The sequence below is a fragment of the Podarcis pityusensis genome (assembly GCF_964106645.2).
Source record: "Podarcis pityusensis genome assembly, chromosome: 2".
Taxonomy (NCBI): Eukaryota; Metazoa; Chordata; class Lepidosauria; order Squamata; family Lacertidae; genus Podarcis; species Podarcis pityusensis.
The window spans coordinates 44,955,223-44,972,493 of record NC_138029.1 but is presented as its reverse complement, the minus strand read 5'-3'; the positions used below and the strand labels follow the sequence as shown (position 1 = coordinate 44,972,493).

Here is a 17,271-nt window from a genome sequence, read left to right as displayed (position 1 = left end):
ATCATACGGGAGGGTGAAGGTTAGGGTGCGGCAGGCAACACACCCTTGCATAGCAAGCGTTTAAAAGGTTCCCGGCCTTGGAGAGCTTGCATAACGAGGGCAGGGAGAAAGAGACAGGCAGCACAGCATGCAAAGGAACTCTTCTGCCGCTTACCAATAAAAGTCAGAAATATCCGACTAGTGACGCCACATCAGGTCCTTCGCAGTTCTAAAATACATTGCTATTTTTCTCATAATTTGGAACCATTTTTAATTGATTATAACTCCATTCAGCAGAAACCCCAGGGTAGATGTTCGTGACATAGAATCATAGATTTGTGGTTGGAAGGGACCCCGAGCGTCATCCATGCAGAAGTATAATTTACCTTTTCTGCATTTCTAATAAAACAAAAGCATTCAAAAGTCCCTATTCAAAGGGTCAATAGGGACAAATGTAGTAATTTCCTTAGAACCACATATAAACTGAGTACAAATAAAAGGTAAGGACTATGCATTTTCTGTATGACTAAGATTGTACTCTTTGGGTTTTGTTTTGAGCTGTTCTTTATCTTGTAAAGCACAGGAATAAAAGATTACAGATCCACAGTGTGATACAATTGTAAAAAAAGTATTACAGGGCATCAAATAGTGCTTTGCGGGGGGGGGGGTTGGGGGGAAGAGGAGTGGTTTTAGGCAGAGGGAGAAATTAGGGGCCAAAAGGGAGACTGGATGAAGCACTGATATAGTCTTTATAATGTGTAGGGTTCACAGACTTTGCGATTTCAGGCTCCACTTGTCAAGGCTGTCTTGGTTTGGAGGTACATTTCTATAAATCAAGGCTAGCGCAACAGGCCAGGCTGAGGAAAACACTCCAAGAAACCCAGAGTGGAGTCTGAGTTTAAGGCCAAGACACAGATCATAACCAATAATACAGTCCAAAGTACATGAAGAACTGGAACAAAGAAGGTGGGGCAAAGGAAATCAGGAACAGGAATAGAGGATGGAACAGCTCAAGGTAAGGATCCAGGAAGAGCTGCAACACCTACTAAAAAAGTTGGAGTCATTGAAATACTGCACTGTTGATCGAGAAGAACACACAAGGATTCTGCTTTTTATATATATAGTGTGCATAGCTATTTCACTCCTGAAGAGTCCTATGAACTGCCTATCAGAGGGAGTGATGTTTAGAATTCCTTTTTCCTGAAAGGGTCTTCCAACATCCTGGGCAAATCTAACCTTGGACAGCTCCTCATGCTAGATCCCAGCCTTAGCTTTTGGGACCTTTCGTGCACCCTTGAATCCCCTGAAACCTCTTTTCCACACAAGGGACAAGCTGGACTTGGACAGATTATGCAGCCGCACAACTGGTTGCTTGGTATTGTTGGCATGGAGATATTTGGGGGCGGGGGGGGGAGGTGGATGAATGAAGTGGCATCATCATTTAACTGCATTTTATATTTGTGCACTTTTGGAGATTACATCAGGTTTGGAAAAAATGTCTAACTGAACTTACCACATGAATGTGCTAGAGCTGTCTGTCTGAATGCACAATCAATAAGGGCAGGAGGGAGCACAATTAAAATGATGAAATGTGGGTGGCTGAGTAGCGGTGCGGATCTGAAGAGGTTTGGTTAGTGGCAGCTTCCCAGGCAGTATGGGTTTCTCTTCTGTTTTCCTCTCAGGTTTTTAATAATGAGATTCTCAGAAGCAACCTATTTCAAATATTGCAATGAATGCTTGAATCAAATGTCAACCCAGCACTTTTGTACCATTACACCCAAGTTACAAATTCCGTCTTCTCCCTGAGCTCTCCAAAGGAAAGGCACAATTCCTCTCCTATTGTAGTCAGTGGCCAAACACCCGCTGCTTTCAGAGGAGCTGGACTCAATCCAATGCATGCAAGACAAAACCGCAGTTGAACTTTTTCTGCGTTAGTGACCGAGTATAGGTTAACTTGTCAACTTCATTTGTGTGCTAATCTGGCATTCAGTACATTAATTACATTGCTAAATTGCTCTTCATTAGGGCTTCAAGCCTTTAAAAATTACAATCGATAGGAATGGCTCTACAGCGCACTTAAGACGACAGCCTAAAAACTAACTATGCATTATATATTTTGTGATTGATTATGTTTCACCAGTAAGTCATTCCACAGGGTGCTAGCTTTTCAAAGAATTGGAATTTGGTTCTTTATTTTGCCATTTGTACTCTGCTACATGGCTCCATTTAACCTATGGCCACCAAGATAAGGGTGCAGGTGGTACATTTCTACCAGGAGCAGAGCCAGAGGGTGGGGCCTGCAGCTGAGTTTTCTTTTCTTTTTAAAATTTAGCCTCTCAGCATTTTGGAACAAACACTATGAAGCAAAATTTACAGGCACCATTCAAAACAACTGCACTATGAGGAAAAAGCCTGCTCTCATCTCTCAGTGTTTTTAGCCAATGGGTGAAGTCAGAGATGTGATTGACTAGTGATAGAGAGAAATTTAGAGTGATACAAGCCTGAAGAAGGTCCAAAAATGACTTCAAAAATGACCCAGGACATCCATTATCCAGACAGTGGAGAAGACACTTCCTGGTTCATTCTGAAGCTGTATTTTTCCATCTTCCTTGGTAGAGAAGTGACTGTTGCCCAGAAAAAAATAATTGAGAACTCCAAGAGTTAAATATAGCTGTGCATGTCCATCCAAAAACAAAAAAGCAGCAAAGAGAGGAGAACATGCCTTTTCACTCTTAAAAACTATGTGTGTGTATGCGTGCGCTTTCTGAGTAAACATTATTTTAAAATTACTTTGCTAGTGCAAATAAAAATAAAACCCATCATTAGTATATCTGTATGGCAGGATTGTGGCTATTATGGCTGAGAAAACATGGGTTATATCAGCCCTGCTGAGTAACCCAGTGTTGCTGTATTAATATTGCTGGGGCAGGGGTGATGAGAAAGAGAGCAGGATATGGCAATCCTGCAGTGTAGGCTAGTGTTGTTATCCTGTCCATTGGTGTATTGGGTTTGTTTTTAATTCTAGGAAATGCAGGGGTTTTGTGGGGGGATAAGGTGATTGTAGGAACAACATGTTGGGTAGGGATAGTTTGTTACTTTACAGTCATGGAGGGCTTCCTGGGGATGGATTATTGCTGCTGGTATAACACTAAAATACAGTGGTACCTTGGGTTACAGCTGAGAGCCAGTGTGGTGTAGTGGTTAAGAGCGGTAGTCTCGTAATCTGGTGAACCGAGTTCGCGTCTCCGCTCCTCCACATGCAGCTGCTGGGTGACCTTGGGCTAGTCACACTTCTCTGAAGTCTCTCAGCCCCACTCACCTCACAGAGTGTTTGTTGTGGGGGAGGAAGGGAAAGGATAATGTTAGCCACTTTGAGGCCCCTTAAAGGGAGTGAAAGGCAGGATATCAAATCCAAACTCCTCTTCTTCTTCTTCTTCTTCTTCTTCTTCTTCTTCTTCTTCTTCTTCTTCTTCCAGATGCTTCAGGTTACAGACGCTTCAGGTTACAGACTCGGCTAACCCAGAAATAGTACCTCGGGTTAAGAACTTTACTTTAGGATGAGAACAGAAATCGCACAGTGGTGGCGAGAGGCCCCATTAGCTAAAGTGGTGCTTCAGGTTAAGAACAGTTTCAGGTTAAGAATAGACCTCCAGAACGAATTAAGTTCTTAACCAGAGGTACCACTGTGGATATATTCATGTTAAAAACTTAAATCCTTTTTACTTAAAGGAAAAAGGGAGAGAGAAAAGAGTGGCTGTTTGACCTGTGCTGTAAACCCTAGTGTAGGGATTATGAGGTATAAAAAATAATCACAGCAAATGCTCTTAGAATACACTACATGCTTTTTGACAATATAATCTGGAATTTATAGAAGCATGGGCACCTGAACTTTTGATTACTATAAATGTTAAATTTCTTTTAACCTCCCCTTGCCCCCTCCTAACTGCCATCAGAAGTATACCTGGTTTGGAATGAATGTAGTATTGCCAGCCCAGTAACAACTGATGGAAAAAAGATACAATAACATAGCTGGTGTACAACTCATCAAACTTGAATTGTTTTCATGATTTAGGGTTGGAACTAGGGGAGCGCAGGGCTCTTCTGCATTTTAGAGCTGTGTGGCAGGCAGGAATCCAACAGGTTGTTTTTTTCTAGAATCAAAATAAAATGATGGGGAAAGTTTCACCTGATTACATTCTGTCTATCAGACATCTTTTCAGTTCCACATGGCCCCTTTTTTATTTTTGAGCTTTCCACCCCACTTGGAAAGGAGGATGCAAGCTGCCACACACAGGAAGCATGTGAAAATGTTATGCAAATTTGTATCCTCTTTCACAACTGGGCCAGAGGTCTCAATCAGTGCCGGATTTACGTATAGACTAAACAAGCTATAGCTTAGGGCCTTACTCTCTTGGGGGCCCCAAAAAAAATTAAAGGAAAAACACTGGATTTACATTTCCAAAATATAAGATAAAAAACAAATAAAATAAAACCTACATACAGCAACAGTGTTTTGTTTTGTGTTATGTAGGCTCCTATGATGTAAGTAGGGACGCGGGTGGCGCTGTGGGTAAAACCACAGTGCCTAGGACTTGCCGATCGTATGGTCGGCGGTTCGAATCCCCGCGGCAGGGTGAGCTCCCGTCGTTCGGTCCCAGCTCCTGCCCACCTAGCAGTTCGAAAGCACCCTTAAGTGCAAGTAGATAAATAGGTACCGCTTTATAGCGGGAAGGTAAACGGCGTTTCCGTGTGCTGCGCTGGTGCTGGCTCGCCAGAGCAGCTTTGTCACGCTGGCCACGTGACCCGGAAGTGTCTCCGGACAGCGCTGGCCCCCGGCCTCTTAAGTGAGATGGGCGCACAACCCTAGAGTCGGACACGACTGGCCCGTACGGGCAGGGGTACCTTTACCTTTACCTTTATGATGTAAGTAATGGGCCCTGCCTGCTAGCCTGCTCCCTAAAATATCACTGGTTTGCTATTAATATACTTCTTTTTAATTGTATTTCAGTTCAACAATTGCTTTGATAAAATACATATTTTGTTATGTGCAAATGGCTTTAGATACCTATTAGGTCCATAAATTACCATATAGCATATATTCAACATAAAAAACAGTGACAATTTGTTGTTGACAAAGGACAGCTGGACATATAAAGGGCCCAATTACCTTCAGTAGCTTAGGGCTCATCAAACCTACCGTAAATCTGGCCCTGGTCTGAATCCTCATCTAGTGTGCTTGGCCTAGAAAATGCTATTGGTATCCCTGACTGAGCCATTGGGATGGTTTACCATTACTCACTCAAACCTTTTTTCTATCGAAAAGTAGTGGTTCTTGGTATAGTCCACACTTATCCAAGGCACAATTGAAAGGGATGACTCTGAACTTGAAAGCTGTAAAGTGGCTGGGCCTGAGTTAACTCAAGAACTCTTTATCCCTATAGGAACCATGCATATATACTCAGAAGACAGACCCATTGAGTTCCATTGGCTTTACTATCAGGTAAGCAGTCTGGTCCTACCCATTGAAATTAATGGGCATGACTAACTTCAAAAGCTGCAATGGATCTCCTCTAAGCAGAACTCAGCTGGATACAACCCTAAGAATAGGACCACTCCTTTAGTTTGACCCTAAATATGTTTGCTCAAATGTAGGTCCTATTAAGTTCAATTAGACTAACTTCCATAAAAGTATGTGTATGGTTGTCTCCCAAACTCTATGGTTGTGTCCACACATTTAAAGAGCTCCCCCCGCCCCCGAATCCTGAGAACTGTAGTTTATATCAACAGAGCTACAATTCCCAGGATTCATTGGGGAAAGTTGTGCACTTTAAATGTATGGTATGCAGGATATCTATGGGAGAAGAAAAGGATGAGTAAACCCTACATAAATCTGGAGAGGAGTCCCTAAGACAGTTGGATGGCGCCTTGTATACTTCCTTCCAGCAACTCCTGCAGCCAAACTGGTGCAAAATGGATTGCTCTGCTTTCCTTTGGATCACATCAGTGAGGCCAAGACTGGGGTCCTGTTATCTGGGCAGTCCAGGACCTCCATACACACTGCCCAGGCTTGCACCCTGGGGGGGAGGTCACTTCAGTACTTCTTATGCAATGGTTTGACTTCTCTTCCAGTGGTGCAGTCTATGTATCTCAGGACAGACAGATGCTTACAATACAGCCTAATAGACCCCCAACCCCCATTTAAATCTGTAGGATTCAAAGCATACATCATAAAAACCAAATTCAGCTAGACTTTAATGTATCCCTGCATGCAGTTCAATCCTACGTTGGTTTACTCAGTAAACTCCACTTTGTACAGTTGGAGCTACTACAAAGTAAGCAGACAGAGGAACACGGCCTTAAGCAATCTCATACTGGCTTACTTGTGAGCGAGCCCCATTTGAGACTTCCTTCTGAAAACGGAAAACCACACATAGGAACAGATTAAAGCCTTTGCAATCTCTGATAAAGGAATGAGACCATCCAGATTTTGGGAGGAGTTTGGTGTCAGGACTCTTGGGTTCTATTCCTGGGCCTATTACTGATTCAGCATCTGAAGCTGAGTGACTCACTTCCCCACTGTGGCCTCAGCTTCCCCATCTGTGGAAAGCCCTTTGGGATCATTGGATAGGAAGCACTAAATATAACACCCACCTCCGCCCCCGCTGAATTATCCAAAGGAGGAAGGGGAAATAATCAGGACTGGGACAGCTCTGCCATCCAGAGAGGCACAGCAGGTGCCAATGAACTGCCATATCAGAACCCTCAAAATGCTTCTACACAAAGAACAAAATCCAGAAGAAACTTTAAGTGACTACTGGAAATACCCATGTAGCTTTTTGATCCTGAAATAGCTTTCCTTTAACTTTACTGTAAGAGAGCATATCTTGTGAATATACTTCCCCCGTCGTATTTTTTTATATATATCTTGTCCCAAATGACGTTTTACCTCAGCTAGGATGAATCCCCAAGCAAGGATAGCACATTCCCTGATAATATAACGCCGGCACCAGAACACAGAGAGGAACCTGAGCACTTTGATAGCGCTTTCCAGCCTAGGACTCAACAGGCAGGTCACTTTGGAACTCCAGACACACCCAACGGCAACCCATGCTCCACTCCAACCACAAGGGGGGCCAGGCACCCCACACATGTAAACTAGAGAAGGGGGCAGCAATGCCATACAGCTGAAATGCTGTGACTCACCCTTGGCTCTCACTCCTGCCCCCCTCCCAGCCTTTATTACATGTGGATGCCGTGTCCTGTCTGAACTGAATTGCCCTAACACACTGTTCTTCGGACAGCAGGGAGTGGTGTCTCCCAAAGACAAGGCAAGCACTCGTCTCCAACTAAGCTCTCTGTTCAAAAAGGCCAGGTACTCCACTTCAGTCACTGTTGCTGCTGGCCGAACACTAATCTTGTTGGGACCTGAGCCAAAAGCAGGCCGAGTTCTCCTTCCCTCTCCCCCCCTTCCCCTTCCCCTTCCCCTCCTTGTTACTCATGTAAAATTAAGTCAAGGCTGCAGGTAACCCTTCACTGCCATATACACTTAACCTGGGAGTAACTCCCATTGAATAGAATGCATAAGACTGCACAGTTAATCAGACACTGTGTAGTAAAATGGTGGTTTTTCCAGTATGACCTTATGAGTGAAGTAGGGATTTGAATCCACTTTTAGAAAGAAAATAAAAAACACAGAGATCAACTGAAGACTTATGTTGCTGGCAAACAGCTGCAAAACAGCAGGGTGTGTGTTTTTACCCACAATGCAACTAACACATGCCTGCAACCCCAGCTTGGAAGACTGAAAGTTCAGAACTAGAGAGGGAGGAGTTTTTATTCCATGATTACTGTAACAGAGCAGCTTCTACACAGATGCTCATGTGCTGTCAGAGGGAGAGAGGAATGTAGCAGCCTCTTCTGCCTTTGGGGAGTGTCTGAAATGGGGAAGGTTATGGCTGGCACCTGTACATGGATGAATGCACCACAAAAGGATCAACTGTGCTCACGCACGGGCTCCAGCACAGCCAGCAGCCCTTAGCTGCCCTCTCCAATTGGGACATGCATATGGAGACTCCCACTTGAACGGTCTCTGACAGAAATAAACAAACCTGGTCTGGACTAAACGCCAGACAGTCATAAAAACAGAGACAGAGGTAGGGCTCTTATCAGGGGAGAGGCTGTAACAGAGCCAGGCCTGGCCACAGGGCACAGAGTCCCAGAAGAATGTACTCGGGGCACTGGGTGTAGCCAGCAGCATGCTACCTTTATGTTGCCAGCCAGCTGGAAATCTGAAAGATGGATATTAAGCTGGTTCCAATTTGCTCAAAACCAGACCCAACTCACTCCACAGGATCCTAGTTCTCAATTTTCAACCAGGCTCAGAAATCCGAAGCCAAATGTAAGAAATGTTCCTTTGTTCTCTATCTCTCTCTAATCAGCAGACCCCACAGCTCATCCAGTGCTGGTTTCCGCACCTGCTTTCTATGCCTTTCTCCATCAGCCAGATACAGCTTTTCCAACCCAATCACACCCTGGTTCTTTTTGGTTCTGTTTGACTCCAACCACCTCAAGCCATTTCTTTACAGATCTGCATATGCCCCTCCCCACATAACATACAAAAAACCAAACCACCCCTTTTTACTTGTGTTCAGAGACTCAGGGTAGGAGGAAGGTGGGTGGGTGGGTGAAGAAGGGGCTTGGCCAAGCTATGGCTTCTCTGAACAGTTAGGGATTAGTGCCAAGGGCAGGGAGTTTCTAATCCTGGCATTTCGTGTCTCTGCCCATCCCAGGGCTGTGCCCGTCTGCCTCCTACTCAGCCTGTGCAGCAATGCATGCCTCTGCCCTTCCCCCTAAAAAAGCAAGTGGGATACTTTCGAGGCAGAGAAAAATGAAAACCTGTTTGTGGGAAGCCCTCCACCCAAAGTCTATATGAGAATGGATGCTTGTTTTTCTTCCTGCTGAGGAGTTTTTAAGTGGTTTCAGTGGGATACTGTATATGAGATAGATCCCAAGTGTTAACAGTATAGTCCCATTGCCAGAATGTAAGCTTTCCTCACCCGTCTCTTTCATTCATGGCACTTCTCTTCTGATTAAATAGATAGGGCACCTGGGGTTTTATTTTATTTTTAAAGCATCTAGGTTTCTAGAACTTAGTGTTGTCAGGAAAATACTCTTCCATGATTAAACTGTGTATTGCGCTCTTAGAAGATAACAGTTGCAGCTGCAGCTCCATAGCTTCCAACACTCCTCCTTGCCCTGGCACAAAGATTTCAATGGGGAATCTGCAAATGGCCAAACTTGAGTGTGAGACTCCAGGATCAAGATCTCATCCTCCAAGATTGGCTCATTCTTTCTACGGCCGCCTTCGAACCCACAAATGTACTGATATGAAAATTGCCTGCTGAACCTGAACAACGCAATCCAGCTCTGCCACCTCCAACATGTCCTGCCAAATTCTATCTGATCCCCTTCAACAGCTGTCAGTGGCAACAAAAGCTGAAGCGACTGAACATATATTTACAAAAAAGGGGGGGGGGCATACCAAATACAAGTCAGCCATACAAAATATATATATCATCTATCATCAAGATGATTTCCAAGCCAGTCAATAAATGGGATATTTGGAATTATCCCAAGAAAGTCCTGAGAAGCAGGGCGGGCCAAGCAATAGTGTCTTTGCAGGAGAGAAAGAAGAACAGCCACTCACACAGACTCATGCTGCTAAAGACTCGAGGCTCGTATCAATAATGCAATACTTCTCGGAGATAAAAACTTCTTCCCACTATTATTAAAGAAATAGCTGAGAGTAACTGGCATAGAAGGATTTAGTATTTCACCCAGGATCTGGAAACCTCATATTGCTTAGATCATGTCATGCAAACATAGTGGGGAGGACATTTGGTGGTGCTTCCCCCACCCCCACCCCTCTGCCGCTTGACACAACCACCTTACTATGGCTTACAATAGGTCTGGCCCTGCCTGTGCTTGACTCACACAGCAATGAGGCATGGGTTCATGTTGCAAGAGCCATTCCCACCAGCCCTTCAAACTGGGCAGTAGGCAGAACAGAACCAACCCCCCAACATCCTCCTGTGATTTATCCAGAATTTTAAAAGCACATTTCAGGCAGAGGAGGCAGTGCTGAAGGGGATGTAGAACAGGGTTTCCCAAACTTGGGTCTCTAGCTGTTTTTGGACTACAATACCCACCATCCTTGACCACTGGCTCTGCTAGCTAGGGATGATGGGAGTTGTAGTCCAACAACAGCTGGAGACCCAAGTTTAGGAAACCACAATGTAGAAACTGGAGTGGAGGATCTCTAGGGTACTACCACATTCTCATGAAATTCCAAGTCTTCACTGGAAGACAATAATTTTTATCTGCCATGCATCTATTAAAGGCACAGGAGCTCTGTCCAGGGGTCGGGATTGGCAAACCCACACATGCACAAGCAAACAATGTAGTAAGGCAGTTGTTTGAACATACAAGGCTACTGTCATTCTTTTCTTTTCTTTTTTGCAAACATTGTTTAATTCCTGTATTGTTCATACTGCCTGTTTAACACCTACATTTGTACATGGTAGCTTTGGTGATATCCTGAGGTTGCAGGTAAGTCCAATGCAGTAAAACAGGGAAGAAGCAGTCATCCCTAAAGCAGAGAGAGAGAGAGGGAAAAAACATTGCGCACACGCAACGCAGAAAAGGTACAATATGACAGCCAGTGTGTTGCAGTGATAAGAGTGCAGGATTGGGATCTATAATGCTAGGATTCAAATCCACCACCTGCCCCCCAGCCATGAAACTCACCAGGCGACCCCAGGACAGTCACTATGTCTTGGCTTAACCTTCCTCTCAGGGCTGTTGTGACAACAAAAAATGGGCAAGGGGAAGGATCACGTATGCTCTTTGGAGGCAACGTGGGTTATTTATTCATTCATTATTACATTTGTATCTCACCTTTCCTCCAAGGAGCTCAAGGTGGTGTCCACAGTACTGCTACTCCCCATTCTTTTCTCACTACAACCCTATGAGGTAGGCCAGGTTGAGAGTGAAAACTGGCCCCAAATCACTTGGCGAGCCACCCAACTCCACTCACTATGGCCCCCTCCACCTCTTTCCCCTTCTTCTGCCTAATGTAACACTAATATCTCAACAGATGAAACTGATCTGTAGAAAATGTAACTTGAAAAGAGAGACACTGCTAATACTTTTGTAAACCAAGAAATCTTTAATAAAAAAAATGTTAAAAAATAATAATAAAATTATAGTTAGATGTAATTCACCATAAATTATATTGTGATTCACTAATGATATTTCTTATGTCACAATCACAAATGTTTGTTTACTGTCATTCTTTTTTACAGGACCCTGTGCCTTTAACAGCTTCCGTAGGCGCGGCTTCACCTAGCAATGTGATCCGACAGTGGGGAAGCTTCCCTTGCTGAACCTATGCCTGTAGCCTCTGTTGTTAAAGGCACAAGATCTCAGCACAGGCAGACTGCAGAGCAGAATGAAGACCTGCTGACAGATGTGTGCATAAGCTTACAGAGAAAGCCGTTTAGGGATGCTGGTCAGGTCCAAAGGGAATGGGCCTTCACAGCTTGTTCACTGGGAGGCAACTCACTCTACCAAGGTGCTGAGAGAAGCCGGTGGGTATGCAAAATACTTCCCTAGAGGAGGATCCCTCTCGCCAGGTCTCCAGCCCAGCCTCACTCCACACAGGCACGTTCCACCCTGGAGAAACCTGCCCCTGCAGGAGCATCTGGGCTAGAGCCGCCTCCCTGCTAGCCAGGGCTGGGCAGAGCACGGCGCCAGGTTGGCGTCGTCTCCAAGCTTTGCTACAATAGGAGGCCTGGCACCCAGACTGGCCAGACCAGTGCATCTCGGGGACAGAAAGGGGGAGGGGGTGGCAAAGCCTGAGTCAGCACTTAAAGCCCTTTAACTGGCCACACCTGGAGCTTTCTCAATGCACAAGAACAGTTGGCTAATTATAGGGGAAACAAACACTATAAAAGGTAAACCCTCAAGCCTGAACTGAGCCCCATGCAGTCCTGCCACCCATCCCCTACTCCAGTGGTTCCCCATTGTTTTGCACTGCGGCTTCCTATAATCTGCTTAGCCACAAGATTCTTTATCCTCATTTTGTTATGCACCCCCCACTTGCCAACTCCTTCCCCAAGACACAAGGATTCCACCCCCCCCAAAAAAGATGAACATTTACACTATGTACCTAGGTTGCTGTCGTTTAGAACTGCATAGCCGTGTCTGAATTGCAGTGATGTCACAAAAGCAAGGATGTCAAAGCAATTAGCCCCCTTTGCTATTGGCTGAGTTGACGGAAGTGTCACAGAATAGTCAAGAACACTCTAACTGCTAAGGAGTTGAACTATCTGCAGAAAGGGCCAGAAACAGCTTGTGTGAGCTTCTGGGTGCAGATAAGTTCTCATCATTCTGGTCACTTTTAAGTCTGAGTACAGTGGTACCTCTGGTTACAAACTTAATTCGTTCTGGAGGTCCATTCTTAACCTGAGGTACCACTTTAGCTAATCAGGCCTCCTGCTGCCGCCGCACTGCCGCTGCACGATTTCTGCTCTCATTCTGGGGCAAAGTTCTTAACCCGAGGTACTACTTCCAGGTTAGCGGAGTTTGTAACCTGAGGTGTCTGTAACTTGAGGTACCAGTGTATGTGAATGGTGTGTTTGACTGGGAGGCTCATTAATTCGCATAGCCCAGAAATTGACAATAAAATTTTAAAATCTTGTATTTCCAACCTAGTCACTACTTCTTACTATTGCTTTGAAGCACCAACCACATCCCAGTTCTTTTAATCTTTGTATGCCTCTCCACCTCCAAACCTCTTTTTTTATCCCAAGTTTTGACTTCCATGCTTGAGAGCCCAGTGTCCTGGGCTTGCTGTGTCCATCTGTTCTGCTCTGCATTTTTAAAAATTGTTTTTATTAAAGATTTTCTGCTCTGCATTTTTAAGGCAGGGTGCCAATTCCTCCCAACCCCCAGGAACTGAGGACTTCCCTTCTTGTTGCTTTGTTGCTTCTACAAGCCTCCCTTTTCTTTTACAGCACAGTCCTGACCATGTTTACTTGGAAATGTCCCATTGTGTTGAATGGGGGTTACTCCTTGAAGGTGTTAAATGGAGAACTTTCCCAAGTGCACGTAACACCAAAGCTTTAACCAAAAGAAGGAGTGAAAGGATAGCAGGATTTATTAGGGCTTAGCTTGGGAACCTCTTTCCAGTGCCAAAGCCCTGGCTTTGTTTGGAGCACATAGCTATAGAATATCTCATTGTAGCATATGTAACCACAACCAGATGTTGGGTATCTGTGATAAAGAGTACAGGGGTGGGGGTAGGAAGACTTCCAGATAGGCATGAATCCCAACACCTCCTTTTAGAAATTTAAAACCAGATATATGAAAACTGTAGCACTGGTTTTTTGCTAGGCTATGGCAAGAATCCAAGGGTGGATTGACAACTCTCATGTTCAAGGTCAGATTTAACACACATTATTTCCCCTTGGGTGTCCCATATTTGCAGTAAATGAATTATGAATTATTAGTGAACTTTGTCAGCTGCTCTGGGAACCCTTTTGGCTGAAGAGCTGGCTGAAAAAATGTGTTTTTAAGAGAGAGATAGGCAGATAGATATAGAATAGCCGTAATACAGCTTTTAGAGCATTTCTCTCTCTCTCTCTCTCTCTCTCTCTCTCTCTCTGTGTGTGTGTGTGTACAATTCATATTTTTGATTGTGAAGTTCCAGGAAAACAGTAGTTACTCCAGAATTTTTTTAAAATTGGGGTTAATTAATTAATTAGGAGGCAAGGGCCGCTGCAAGTCATTTTATTCTGTTGCGAGGCTCCCTGGCTCTGAATGTTCTTTTCTTCCTCCGGTTTTTTTCTTCCTCTGCTTGACCGACACCCATGAATTTTAGGGACTTTAAGGCCTGCTCAACTTCTCCTTCCTATAAATATACTCCTTTACACAGCTGGGAGACAGCTGCGTGGGATGGCACAGGCTGGGATGGAAAGAGCAATTGGGCTTTCTTTCTTTTTTTTTTTGACAATCTCCTCCTCCCATGAGTGAACTGAACCCTAAATGTTTGCAAAATACTGCTAAACATCACAACTCTCTCCAAAGAATCACACCAATTGTCTCCCAGTGTTTTGATCTCTGGGATCAGAAGATTCACATGGCCCAGTAAACCGAAGCTGGCTCTAATTCAGGGATGCTGTGGCCTTCCAGATGTTGTTGGACTCTTCACTCCCATTAGCCCAAGACAACAGGGATGCTGGGAGTTATAGCACAACAACATAGGAAGAGGCAAAGGCTCCCCATTTCTTCTCTCATCCATCCCTTCCCACACTGTGTTACCCCAAAGGGAGAGGTTCATCCAAACCCAGCTGGGAAATATATTCTAGACAAAGTCAGTTCCACTCAGTTCTATTGATCCTCAGTTCTAGATGTCTTCCCCAGGCACAAAGTCGTGATTCAGATAACCTGTATCAGAAGGCCCTAGAGAGCAGGGATGACATTTACAGGTGAGTCACTCTGTAAAATTGGAATTGCTTTTGGAAAAACTAGGGGGACACAGGTATTTGAGAGAACATGTTAGATTTTTCTAACAATCACAATCCTGCCTAGAAATATAGGGAACCTGTAATATCTGAAGGAGTTTCGCTGGTAGTTTCTGTGGTTGCTACCACAACAGTCTCCAGCAGCCTGATAAACATGCTGGTAGAGAAATGGAGAAGAACATAAACACATGGTGAGAATCTCAGTCAGAAAAGGGGATGTGCTTCAGTCAGGGTAGGACACTTGAAAGGGATGGCATAGCCTTGTTAGAACATGACAAACCACAGGCCCAGACAGGTTATGTGAGGACAGGTTGACAGTTCAGACAATCCAGAAGGGGTATTCTAGTCGGGTCAGCTTTGCAGAGTAGCTTCTAGCCCAGGTATGAGTCAGAGCCAGCCTTGAACCACAAAGAATGGGTTCCCCTCAGCAATCCCCCGCCCCACCTTGACTCTCAAGAGCCTCTGCCAATGTTTTCCTGTGCCTCTTCCAGACAGTTCTAGGAGGCAAGCACTGAACACCTGGGTACCCAAGAGCTATAGGGTCTGGCAGTTGTCCCTAGTACATCACCTCCGCTTCAAAACCTAGAATCCTGCCATGTTCATTAAGGATCCTAATGATAAAATCATTAAAACCTCCCTGCCCTAAACGTGTCAGAGATCAAATGGGTGGTTCCAAGCGTTTTTTAATTGTTATTCTAATTGAGCTAATGGGGAAAAGAGCTAGGGAGTGTCAGGGACTTTCCCAAGGAACTCAAGGGAGTCGGTAGCAGAGCCGAGAGAGAACTCCAGCTTCCAGACTTCCTGCTGCTGTGGGGGAGCGAGGCTGAGACTGCGAGCACTGGAGTGCAAGTGAACTCTTATTTCCAAGTTTTACATTTCAGGGTAGAAAATCAGGAGAGGTTATGCAGCAAAACCAACCCGCCATTCCCTTGCCATGTGCTTGCAAGCATGTATTCCCTCCCCCCATGCCCAGTCTCTACTTTGCAGTCGACCAGCAGAAAATAATGTGCTGCTGCTCAGGAAGTGGTTGAGAGTGAGAGGAAGTGTCTGATGTCAGAGACAGAGGCTGTTGCTCCAGAAGATCCTTCAACTCCCCTCCTCCACTGACTCTCCCAGTGCTCTTGCCCCCAGAGAATGGGGCAGAGAGAAGAGGTTAGAGGTGCTAGATGTCTTATGATTTGAGGGAATACCCCTTATTTTAAAGTTCTTTCATTCTGAAATACCCAGTTTCAGAGGCTACAGAGACCAAACCACCCAAGTATCCCTTATATATATTTTTTCATCTCTAGCAATGGACCACCAAAGCCCTGCTCCTCCTGATCTCACGAGTTCCCCCTTAGACCCAAGTTCATGGTGTTCGTCATAAACTGGACACCAACACTAGTAGATAGAATGATGAACCTGAAGGAGCAGGAATCCTAGCCATGGATTAAGAGTGGAGTACAAATAAAATGTACTCCAGTCTTGAAGCTACCAGCATGAGTTTGACCAAACTGCGGGAGGCAGTGGGAGACAGGAGTGCCTGGTGTGCTCTGGTCCATGGGGTCACGAAGAGTTGGACACGACTAAACAACAACATGAATAAAATACTTTGTTTGTTTGTTTGTTTGTTTGTTTAAAAAATACAAGGCATGTTTGCAAGAAGCTTTGTATGCAAAAGCATATATTATAGGGGTACTATTGCCAGGGAAGTGAAGCTGACTGTGGCTCCCTACTTCTCACAGCAGATGAGATAGTAAACTGGTGTCAGGATGGTGCCATGTCACATGACTGAATTACACCTACACACACCAAATTCCCTGTACAGAGAAAGGAAGGGATCTTGCCAACACACTAGCTTTCAACACTTAGTAGCGTGTGAGCATTCCATCATGTGAGCCCCTTCTTGAAACCTGAAGAGTACTATCTGGAAACAGGTTTACATCTCATCTGTTCTTGAGAACTAGGCCCCACGTCAAACAAGGGGTTTGCTGCGCGGCGCAATGCGTGACGGAGCCTTGCCTGAGTCATGATTTCTCAGCCTCAGTTTCTCCTCCAGTAAAGTGGGAGCGTGGTGATGGCAAAATAAGAAGGTAAAGCACGGAATTCCTGAAGAAACGGGCGAGACCCCAGAAACTTTAACAAGCCAAGTTATCATGAAGCATAAACGAGCTGTTTGGTCAATTAGAAAGGGTGTGTGTGTGTGAAATGGCACACACCAGCCCCTTCAAAGTTCCCTGCCTGCAGATGCCCATCTTTCCCACCTAACGAAGCCCGGGCCAAGGAGCCGCTGGGTCTGGCACCGGGCCAGCCCGTTGGGAAGAGGCTGTGGCTCCCGGGTCCGGCCTGCTCAGCGCCAGGGAATGAGGTTCCGGGGCCTCCAGGCGGGGACCGGCCCAACGGGTTCAACCTCATTCCTGGAACCCTGCTCACATCCTGGAGGGGAGAGGGCAGGGCGAGGCGCGCGCACGCAGCCCGGGTGAACCCGCTGCCCTTTTGCGGGGGCAGAGCCAGTTCCGACGCATTCGCCGGGGAGCGGCGGCAGGGATCCCCGAAAGCCCCAAGTCAGCAGCACAGAAAGTGCCGAGTCAGGGGCGGGGAGCTGCCCTCGTCCCCTCCTCCGCTCAGCTTCCACGTCCCTTGGGGTCGGGCGCTCCGGGGTTAACAATACGGCCGGAAGGAGGGGCGGCAAAGCGGGCCGTTCCCTTCTCCTCCCCGGTCCTAGTTT

At 45.5% G+C, this 17,271-nt stretch overlaps 2 long non-coding RNA genes across 3 annotated transcripts in view; one reads left to right on the top strand and one right to left on the bottom strand.

The window, feature by feature from the left end:
- Positions 1-17,271, bottom strand: part of LOC308472089 — a 63,776-nt gene that overhangs the window by 29,085 nt on the left and 17,420 nt on the right. The gene's annotated exons all lie outside the window — the stretch shown is intronic.
- Positions 592-15,992, top strand: LOC308472090. Its single transcript, XR_013983299.1, has 3 exons — positions 592-994; positions 5,421-5,479; positions 11,343-15,992. It is a non-coding gene; the product is annotated as an uncharacterized lncRNA (long non-coding RNA).